This window comes from Zea mays, chromosome 1, assembly GCF_902167145.1.
Source record: "Zea mays cultivar B73 chromosome 1, Zm-B73-REFERENCE-NAM-5.0, whole genome shotgun sequence".
Classification (NCBI taxonomy): Eukaryota; Viridiplantae; Streptophyta; class Magnoliopsida; order Poales; family Poaceae; genus Zea; species Zea mays.
The window spans coordinates 145,859,857-145,870,512 of record NC_050096.1 but is presented as its reverse complement, the minus strand read 5'-3'; positions in this window follow the sequence as shown (position 1 = coordinate 145,870,512).

The window sequence follows — 10,656 nt, the reverse complement described above, 5'->3', positions numbered from 1 at the left end:
TGTGATGGCATGTCATCTCTCTACCAGGAACACACATTCAGACGCGTGCCCCACTAGAAGCATGCATGCAGTCCTATTTTTATAGATCTAAACAATAATGCAACCACTATGCACATGCATGTGGTTCCTATTTTTATGTAGATTCTAAAAATATGGCAGGTCTTGGGAGTTTTCATTGCATGCGCATAAATTTTGAATGATATTTTTGTTCTACATCATACACGCAAATGTTGGATGCTGATATCGCGTAAAGCATAAATCGTCATAGAAAGTTGCATAAATACCTACATCGTAAATTATAATTAATGAAAAAAAATCATAATACGGGATCAACCAACAAACGCATGAATAAAACAAAGGATTGGGGGAGGTCGTTGCTGGAGGACGCCACCGAGGCCATCAGATCGTAGGAGTTGGTCACCGAAGGATGCCGGAGCCACCCATGCCTCGTGTGGTCTCAATCCCCGGAGACGACTGCGCCTCGCCCGACCGCCGGAGCCACCCGCGTCTCCTGTGACCACCGCCACCAATGCCAAAGCCTACCGCGCCTCACGCAACCACTTGTGGCAGAATCACCTAGATTGTTCCGGCTTAAGTGCCCAAGTCTCACCTTAGAGGCAATCGACAAACTTAAATTGGAATAAACGGTCCATCTGTTGGATCTAGTTTGATAAAACCACTTAACATGGATCGAGTCCACTTGCTGTCACACCTGGGTTCTGGGGGCACCAAGACCCGGGAGCGAAATAAACACCAGGTGTGCTGGGACCAAGTCTCACACATATGATGAATAGTGGTACATAAACGAATATCACATCTTTACTATATAATAGGAGTTCTGTACAAAATAAATAAATAATTACATCATAAGGAGACAACGATCCAGCAACCCAAAGTTGACTGGGAGACGACGGCCTAGACCTCTCACGACCTCATCACAACACCCTCCATGCGCCTCATCCTGCGGTACCAGTTCTTGACCTGTGTGGGGGGTATGAGACAGCAAGAGTGAGCTAACATACATTCATTGCTCAACAAGTTGTGGGGAACAATGTGCATGAACTCACCAAAGGTGGAAGCTCATGTGAAGTGTAAGGCTTACCAAAGAGGATGGTTGAAGCTAAGCATTGCTTTTAAAGTTGGTCAAAATTTTATTAACAATTACTAAGTATAAGTAAATACCAACCCAATTAAGTAGTAGAACAAAAGTTATAACAACACCTGCGATGCAATGCATATGACAAATTGAATTTAGTTCCATAAATTAATCATGTGAGTGTCCGAGCCGCTCATGACCGTGAGCACGGCTAGTATACCAGTTTTACACTCTGCAGAGGTTGCACATCTTTACCCACAAGTCATGTTACCCATCTGCCAAGACAAGGCCAATACCATACACCTCTACTGAGGAGGCGAGGTAGGGTAACACTACGAGGCCTTTACAAAGTTCCACTAGCTTTAGAAAACCCGCTACAGTTTATAGGAAGCTCCAATGCAGGGACCCCTCGCCTGACCGCCATCGCAGCAAAATCAACCCAAGGGCCTCGCTACACTAACCACTCCCCTACTACCCTTGCCCCTTTCGGGTAAGGTAGTCCTCCACTAGCTTTCCTAATTAGTCAGCCAAGGACGTCCCATACCACCCTTGTGGTAGCACTGTTTTCCCGGGTGGTTCTCAATGTTCCAATTAACATAATGATCTTAACATGAACAGTAAATAACAACTGATAATAAAAGTATAATCATGAATAATAATATGTATCTCTATACCCAAAACCACATAAAGCAATAGCAGGTACTACCCAAAAATTCAGTGGTAAACAAGGTATAAAGATAGTCAAACTAGGGTAACCTATTGGGTCCCATCAAAATTAACCTATGCAGATCATTATGATTAATCAGAACATGGCTGGGTAAAAAGAAGTGATCAAGGGCACAACTTGCCTGGGACTTGAGATTCCAGGTACCAACTTGCTTTTCAGATGACTCATGACCTCGCGCTAGTCGTAGCAATACAAACAAACATGGTATAAGCAAGATTAAGATCACACCAAACATAAGAACAAAATACATATTAATAATCTACATATTAAAATAAGATCATAGGAACATGAATCATTAATTTTGGAGTTATGGATTTTAAGTAATGAATTTCCAAAAGTTCTAGGTGCTAGGTACAAGATTAATTAGGATATTAATTTTAATATGGTTTTCATGTAAAAACAGAGATACTAGTTGATAAACAATAATATCACAAAATTATAGAAACTGGAATGGATCAATTTGGACTTAATATGAATTTTCTATGAATTATACAAGTTTCTAGAATTATTTTTGTATTAAAAATCAATTTATGTAAATTATCCATTTTCATTGTTTTCTGGACTGCGCGCTAAATACTGGAAAGTCTAGTGGCTAATGTATAAAATTCCCTAGACTCAGATTGCCCTGCTGGTGGACAACAGGTTAGTTTCTAGGTTCCTCGAGGACTCTTATGCAAAATAGCCATGCCGAAGGGGTACGTAACAATTTAGGCCGTTGGATCTACCTTGGATGATCACGATTAGATTCCAATACGCCTCTGCACTGGAAACAACCCGTGGCCAGCCGACTTGAGATCAACGGCCAAAATCAATCGCGCGAAAGGGTTATGTGTCATTTAATCCTGGCTGTCTGAGCGGAGATCAACGGCTAGCACTAGTCGATCCCCAACTTCTAATTGCAGCCGTTCAAATCGGATCCCACGGTTACCGAGACTCTCACCCTTTCCCCCGTCAAGCTGGGTACGACGGCGCCACACAGTACCCCCTACGGCGGAAACTCGCAGACGCTCATGCGATTGTCGCCCACACGCCCCGAACCCAAAATTAATTTGCCGCGGCACACATCGGAGACCAAAGTGAGGCGGAGGAGGTCCCCCATACCTGGGTTAATGGCGCCAGTGATTCTTCCCACAGAGTACAGCGAAGCCAAGGCGGAGCAAGGATTCCATCGATGAATTTTCGCGGTTTTGAGTCGATGCAGCACCCGATGTGGCCCTAAACACCTTCGCCGCACCCAAGGGGTCCTCCGAGTATTCCCAGAAGCCCCAACAGCAGAGAAGGAGCGAATTGTGTGCGGCGGCTGTGGGTAATCGTTCGCCCGCACGCAAGCTTCAAAGATATGGTGATTCATGATGGTGATGGCGGCTGGATACTTATAGGCATGGGGTGGCGTGAGCTTTGCAACGGCGGCCGAGGAATCCCAATGGAAATCGTCGCGCGAATCGCGCGGTTGTTGCAACATTGAGTTCCACACGCGTGTTTGTTACGGTGAGGGGAAATGGATGACGTGTGGGTCCCAAACGACAGTGGCAGGGGAAGGGAGCGAGCGAGTGCGCCGCGGAAGGGACTGCATGTGGGGCCAGCGCGATAGTGAGGCGGGCATCAACGCGAGCGAGAGCATGTCCCGTGACCGGATGACGAAGTGGGCCCCACTCGCTAGGGACCAAAACAGAAAGAAAAGGGGGAAGAGGGTGGATTGGGCCGTGCGGGTGCAATACTCATTTGGGCCGACAGGGAAGGGGGAGGATTGGGTCAACTTTTAGTAATTTTGCCCAAATGCAGGTATTTCTTTTACATTTTTTGTTTTCTTTTATATTTTCTATTCCCTTTTTGATTTACCAATTTCAAATTCAATTCAAGATAAAGTTTAAGAATTCCAATTTAATGCACACTCAAAATCCAACATGTGATGCAGTATTCATATTATTTATTTATGTATTCATTGCTTTGTTCATTTTAAGCAACTACCTCCAAGTGTATATTTTATACCAAATATTTGTTTTAATGAAATAATTTCTATTGCACATGTTTATTAATAGTTATTTTAGATAACATTTCTAAACATTCTATCTAAAAAGGATATCTTAATTTATATAAGATCATTAAATATTTTAGTATTTATTTAAGGAGATGTGACTTAAAAGGTGATATAATTCGTATAAAAAGAATATCATGATTCAAATCTTCGTATTATTCTATTAGAAATCCATAATAATATTTTTGGGTGCTACAAATTCTACTTTCAACTCAAACTTGTCTCAAAATTTTGAGTATAAAGGTAAAAATGCAAGAACTCCGTCATGAGGTGCATAATTCTATATCTATTTATTTTGTTATTTGGCTAGCTTAACTCTATTCAATTGGACATAAAAGCATGAGGATCCCAATAACATCCAAAGGTTTTAAAAAATCCCAAAACACTATCTTAAATATATTTATTTATTTATTTCATCATCATTATTATTTTTCCTACCAATTTTGGGCTTTACAAATCCTACCCCCCTTAACAGAAATCTCGTCTTCGAGATTTGTAAGAAAAGGGATACAGAAGGATTGGTTTGTAATTCGGCTTTTTAGTCTATAATTTGTTCAAAAAATCTAGAGCCCTTTTTATAGTCAATAGTGGGTGATTAGGAGAGCGTAGGTGTCCAGCTACTTATTATATAGAATATACGCTGGACAGGTTGAGGTAAGAAAGGCAAGGAAAAGACTTCATCCGAAATGTTTAAGTCTGGATTCTTCTCGAGGTTCGCTTTGACTATGATATCCTTCCTTGTCGATGTTGATCTTTTCTTCTCCGGTCTTGGTATCATTGATTTGAGGTTAGTGTATATCATCAGGGTTGGAGAATATGGTTAAGATAGATATGCTTGGTGTAGGTCAAAATCTTGTTTGATGTTAGGTGGGGATAGACAGATTATGCAATCCATCATGACTCTATTGGTTGGGTTAGCTCTTATGCTCATGATTGAGTTGGTCTAATGTGCTAAGTTAAGTTAACACCTAGCTAGTAGGGTTTAATCTTTTCTAGCAGTATCACTAATCTGTTTAGGTGGACCACATTAGATTCTATAGTCCTGTTTAAGATTACCTTTTAGTTTAGCATATAAAGCTGACTTTATCTTTATGAAATTCCAGTATATATTTTTTAAGTGGAACTTCCCATTAGTATAGTTTTATACGCTTAAATTTTTCATGCCATTAGCAGGTGTGGCATAGAAAACAAGGGTACATGGGGTAGGTAGGTTAAATAGAGTTTCACTTTGCTCTTGGGATAAATGGGTTGGGCAACCTATGACATAGGCTAGGTCGTGGTTCCACGGACGAGTTGGTCAAAGACACCAATTTAGGTTCAAGACACATTTATAGGAATATGGTCTAATCTATGTTACTAGTATTAACTAGTTTAAATAACTCCTTTTAGATTGGATCATATTAGATTAGGTAGGATCTAGATTAGATCGGATATGACTAGATTAGACTAGATAAGATCTAATCAAATTTTGGGATTAGCTCATGGTTGTTACCTTAGGATGAAATAAGCAAAGTGGTTAGGATAGGATGAATCTTCCAAGATAAGATGAATCTTTTGAGATAAGAGAGAATCCTTTAAGATATGATGGATCTATTAAGGTAAGAGAGAGTCTTTTAAGATAAGATGGATCTATTAGGCTTGATATATTCTAGTGGACAGTGGTGGTATTCTTAATTGGTCTAGTTTATCTTATAAACAATTTTTTTCTATATGTACATGCAGATGTAATTGTGGACATTACTCCACAACTCATCACACTCAATCAAAGATCCAAATCAGTCATGTATCATAAGAACAAACATTCAAGTTCATAGATATCTATATACTGCTGGTGGACAACGGGTTAGTTTCTAGGTTCCTCGAGGACTCTTATGCAGAATAGCCATGACGAAGGGGTACGCAACGATTTAGGCCGTTGGATCTACCTTGGATGATCACGATTAGATTCCAATACGCCTCTGCACTGGAAACAACCCATGACCAGTCGACTTGAGATCAACGGCCAAAATCAATCGCGCGAAAAGGTTATGTGTCATTTAATCCTAGCTGTCTGAGCGGAGATCAATGACTAGCACTAGTCGATCCCCAACTTCTAATTGCAGCCGTTCAAATCGGATCCCACGGTTACCGAGACTCTCACCCTTTCCCCCATCAAGCTGGGTACGATGGCGCCACACAGTACCCCCCACGGCGGAAACTCGCCGGCGCTCATGCGATTGTTGCCCACACGCCCCGAACCCGAAATTAATTTGCCGCGGTGCACATCGGAGACCAAAGTGATGCGGAGGAGGTCCCCCATACCTGGGTTAATGGCGCCAGTGATGCTTCCCACAGAGTACAGCAAAGCCACGGCGGAGCAAGGATTCCATCGACGAATTTCCGCGGTTCTGAGTCAATGTAGCACCCGATGGGGCCCTAAACACCTTCGTCGTGCACCCAAGGGGTCCTTCGAGTATTCCCAGAGGCCCCAACAACGGAGAAGGCGCGAATTGCGTGCGGCGGTTGTGGGTAATCGTTGGCCCGCACGCGAGCTTCGAAGATATGGTGATTCATGATGGTGATGGCGGCTGGATACTTATAGGCATGGGGTGGCGTGAGCTTTGCAACGGCGCCCGAGGAATCCCAATGGAAATCGTCACGGGAATCGCGCGGTTGTTGCAACAATGAGTTCCACGTGCGTGTTTGTTACTGTGAGGGGAAATGGATGACGTGTGGGTCCCAAACGACAGTGGCAGGGGAAGGGAGCGAGCGAGTGCGTCGCGGAAGGGACTGCATGTGGGGCCAGCGCGACAGTGAGGTGGGCATCAACGTGAGCGCGAGCATGTCCCGTGACCGGCTGACGAAGTGGGCGCCACTCGCTAGGGACCAAAACAGAAAGAAAAGGGGGAAGAGGGTGGATTGGGCCTTGCGGGTGCAATACTCATTTGGGCCGACAGGGAAGGGGGAGGATTGGGTCGGCTTTTAGTAATTTTGCCCAAACACAGGTATTTCTTTTACATTTTTTGTTTTCTTTTTATATTTTCTATTCCCTTTTTGATTTACCAATTTCAAATTCAATTCAAGATAAAGTTTAAGAATTCCAATTTAATGCACACTCAAAATCCAACATGTGATGCAGTATTCATATTATTTATTTATGTATTCATTGCTTTGTTCATTTTAAGCAACTACCTCCAACTGTATATTTTATACCAAATATTTGTTTTAATGAAATAATTTCTATTGCACAAGTTTATTAATAGTTATTTTAGATAACATTTCTAAACATTCTATCTAAAAAGGATATCTTAATTTATATAAGATCATTAAATATTTTAGTATATATTTAAGGAGATGTGACTTAAAAGGTGATATAATTTGTATAAAAAGAATATCATGATTCAAATCTTCGTATTATTCTATTAGAAATCCATAATAATATTTTTGGGTGCTACAAATTCTACTTTCAACTCAAACTTGTCTCAAAATTTTGAGTACAAAGGTAAAAATGCAAGAACTCCGTCATGAGGTGCATAATTCTATATCTATTTATTTTGTTATTTGGCTAGCTTAACTCTATTCAATTGGACATAAAAGCATGAGGATCCCAATAACATCCAAAGGTTTTAAAAAATCCCAAAACACTATCTTAAATATATTTATTTATTTATTTCATCATCATTATTATTTTTCCTACCAATTTTGGGCTTTACAAATCCTACCCCCCTTAACAGAAATCTCGTCCTCGAGATTTGTAAGAAAAGGGATACAGAAGGATTGGTTTGTAATTCGGCTTTTTAGTCTATAATTGGTTCAAAAAATCTAGAGCCTTTTTTTATAGTCAATAGTGGGTGATTAGGAGGCGTAGGTGTCTAGCTACTTATTATATAGAATATAAGATGGACAGGTTGAGGTAAGAAAGGCAAGGAAAAGACTTCATCCGAAATGTTTAAGTCTGGATTCTTCTCGAGGTTTGCTTTGACTATGATATCCTTCCTTGTTGATGTTGATCTTTTCTTCTCCGGACTTGGTCTCATTGATTTGAGGTTAGTGTATATCATCGGGATTGGAGAATATGGTTAAGATAGATATGGATGGTGTAGGTCAAAATCCTGTTTGATGTTAGGTGGGGATAGACAGATTATGCAATCCATCATGACTCTATTGGTTGGGTTAGCTCTTATGCTCATGATTGAGTTGGTCTAATGTGCTAAGTTAAGTTAACAACTGGCTAGTAGGGTTTAATCTTTTCTAGCAGTATCACTAATCTGTTTAGGTGGACCACATTAGATTCTATAGTACTGTTTAAGATTACCTTTTAGTTAAGCACATCAAACTGACTTTATCTTTATGAAATTCCAGTATATATTTTTTAAGTGGAACTTCCCATTAGTATAGTTTTATACGCTTAAAATTTTCATGCCATTAGCAGGTGTGGCATAGAAAACAAGGGTACATGGAGTAGGTAGGTTAAATGGAGTTTCACTTTGCTCTTGGGATAAATGGGCTGGGCAACCTATGACATAGGCTAGGTCGTGGTTCCACGGACGAGTTGGTCTAAGACACCAATTTAGGTTTAAGACCCATTTATAGGAATATGGTCTAATCTATGTTACCAGTATTAACTAGTTTAAATAACTCCCTTTAGATTGGATCATATTAGATTAGGTATGATCTAGATTAGATTGGATATGACTAGATTAGACTAGATAAGATCTAATCAAGTTTTGGGATTAGCTCATGGTTGTTACCTTAGGATGAAATAAGCAAAGTGGTTAGGATAGGATGAATCTTCCAAGATAAGATGAATCTTTTGAGATAAGAGAGAATCCTTTAAGATATGATGGATCTATTAAGATAAGAGAGAGTCTTTTAAGATAAGATGGATCTATTAGGCTTGATATATTCTAGTGGACAGTGGTGGTATTCTTAATTGGTCTAGTTTATCTTATAAACAATTTTTTTTCTATATGTATATGCAGATGTAATTGTGGACATTACTCCACAACTCATCACACTCAATCAAAGATCCAAATCAGACATGTATCATAAGAACAAACATTAAAGTTCATAGATATCTATATATAAAAAAATTTGTTTTTGTTCCTAAGATGAGGTCTCCTATTCCTAAAGGTCATTTTAGGCACATGATTTGAAAGTGTGAAATCCACTTTTGTCTTTAGAAGTGAAAAGGTAAGAGTAATCAGAGTAAAGCAGCAGTGGATGAGAAAAGATTAATGAAAGTTTTAGAAAGAATCAGAGTAGCAAAGGTAAGTAAGTAAGGGTTGTCTAGTTCTATCTAGGTTTCGTCCTATAGTCAACATCCCTCTGATACCACTTCTGTCACACCCAGGTTTTGGGGGCACCAAGACTCGGGCGCGAAATAAACACCAGGTGTGCTGGGACCAAGTCTCACACATATGATGAATAGTGGTACATAAACGAATGTCACATCTTTACTATATAATAGGAGTTTTGTACAAAATAAATAAATAATTACATCATAAGGAGACAACGATCCAGCAACCCAAAGTTGACTGGGAGACGACGGCCTAGACCTCTCACGACGTCATCACAACATCCTCCATGCGCTTCATCCTGCGGTACCTGTTCTTGACCTGTGGGGGGGGGGGGGTGAGACAGCAAAAGTGAGCTCACATACGTTCATCGCTCAACAAGTTGTGGGGAATAATGTGCATGAACTCGCCAAAGGTGGAAGCTCATGTGAAGTGTAAGGATTACCAAATAGGATGGTTGAAGCTGAGCATTGCTTTTAAAGTTGGTCAAAATTTTATTAGCAATTACTAAGTATAAGTAAATACCAACCCAATTAAGTAGTAGAACAAAAGTTATAACAACACCTGCGATGCAATGCATATGACAAATTGAATTTAGTTCCATAAATTAATCATGTGAGTGTCCGAGCCGCTCATGACCATGAGCACGGCTAGTATACCAGTTTTACACTCTACAGAGGTTGCGTATCTTTAACCACAAGTCATGTTACACATCTGCCAAGAGAAGGCCAGTCCCATACACCTCTACCGAGGAGGCGAGGCAGGGTAACACTACGAGGCCTTTACAAAGTTCCACTAGCTTCAGAAAACCCGCTATAGTTTATAGGAAGCTCCAATGCAGGGACCCGTCGCCTGACCGCCATTGCAGCAAAATCAACCCAAGGGCCTCCCTACACTGACGACTCTCCTACTGCCCTTGCCCCTTTCGGGTAAGGTAGTCCTCCACTAGCTTTCCTAATTAGTCAGCCAAGGGCGTCCCATACCACCCTTGTGGTAGCACTGTTTTCCCGGGTGGTTCTCCATGTTCCAATTAGCATAATGATCTTAACATGAACAGTAAATAACAACTGATAATAAAAGTATAATCATGAATAATAATGTGTATCTCTAAACCAAAAACCACATAAAGCATAGCAGGTACTACCCAAAAATTCAGTGGTAAACAAGGTATAAAGATAGTCAAACTAGGGTAACCTATTGGATCTCATCAAAATTAACCTATGCAGATCTTTATTATTAATCATAACATGACTGGGTAAAAAGAAGTGATCAAGGGCACAACTTGCTTGGGACTTGAGATTCTAGGTACCAACTTGCTTTTTAGATGACTCGTGACCTCGCGCTAGTCGTAACAATACAAACAAATATGGTATAGGAAAAATAAACATCACACCAAACATAAGAACAAAATACATATTAATAATCTACATATTAAAATAAGATCATAGGAACAAGAATCATTAATTTTGGAGTTATGCATTTTAAGTTATGAATTTCCAAAAGTTCTAGGTGCTAGGTACAA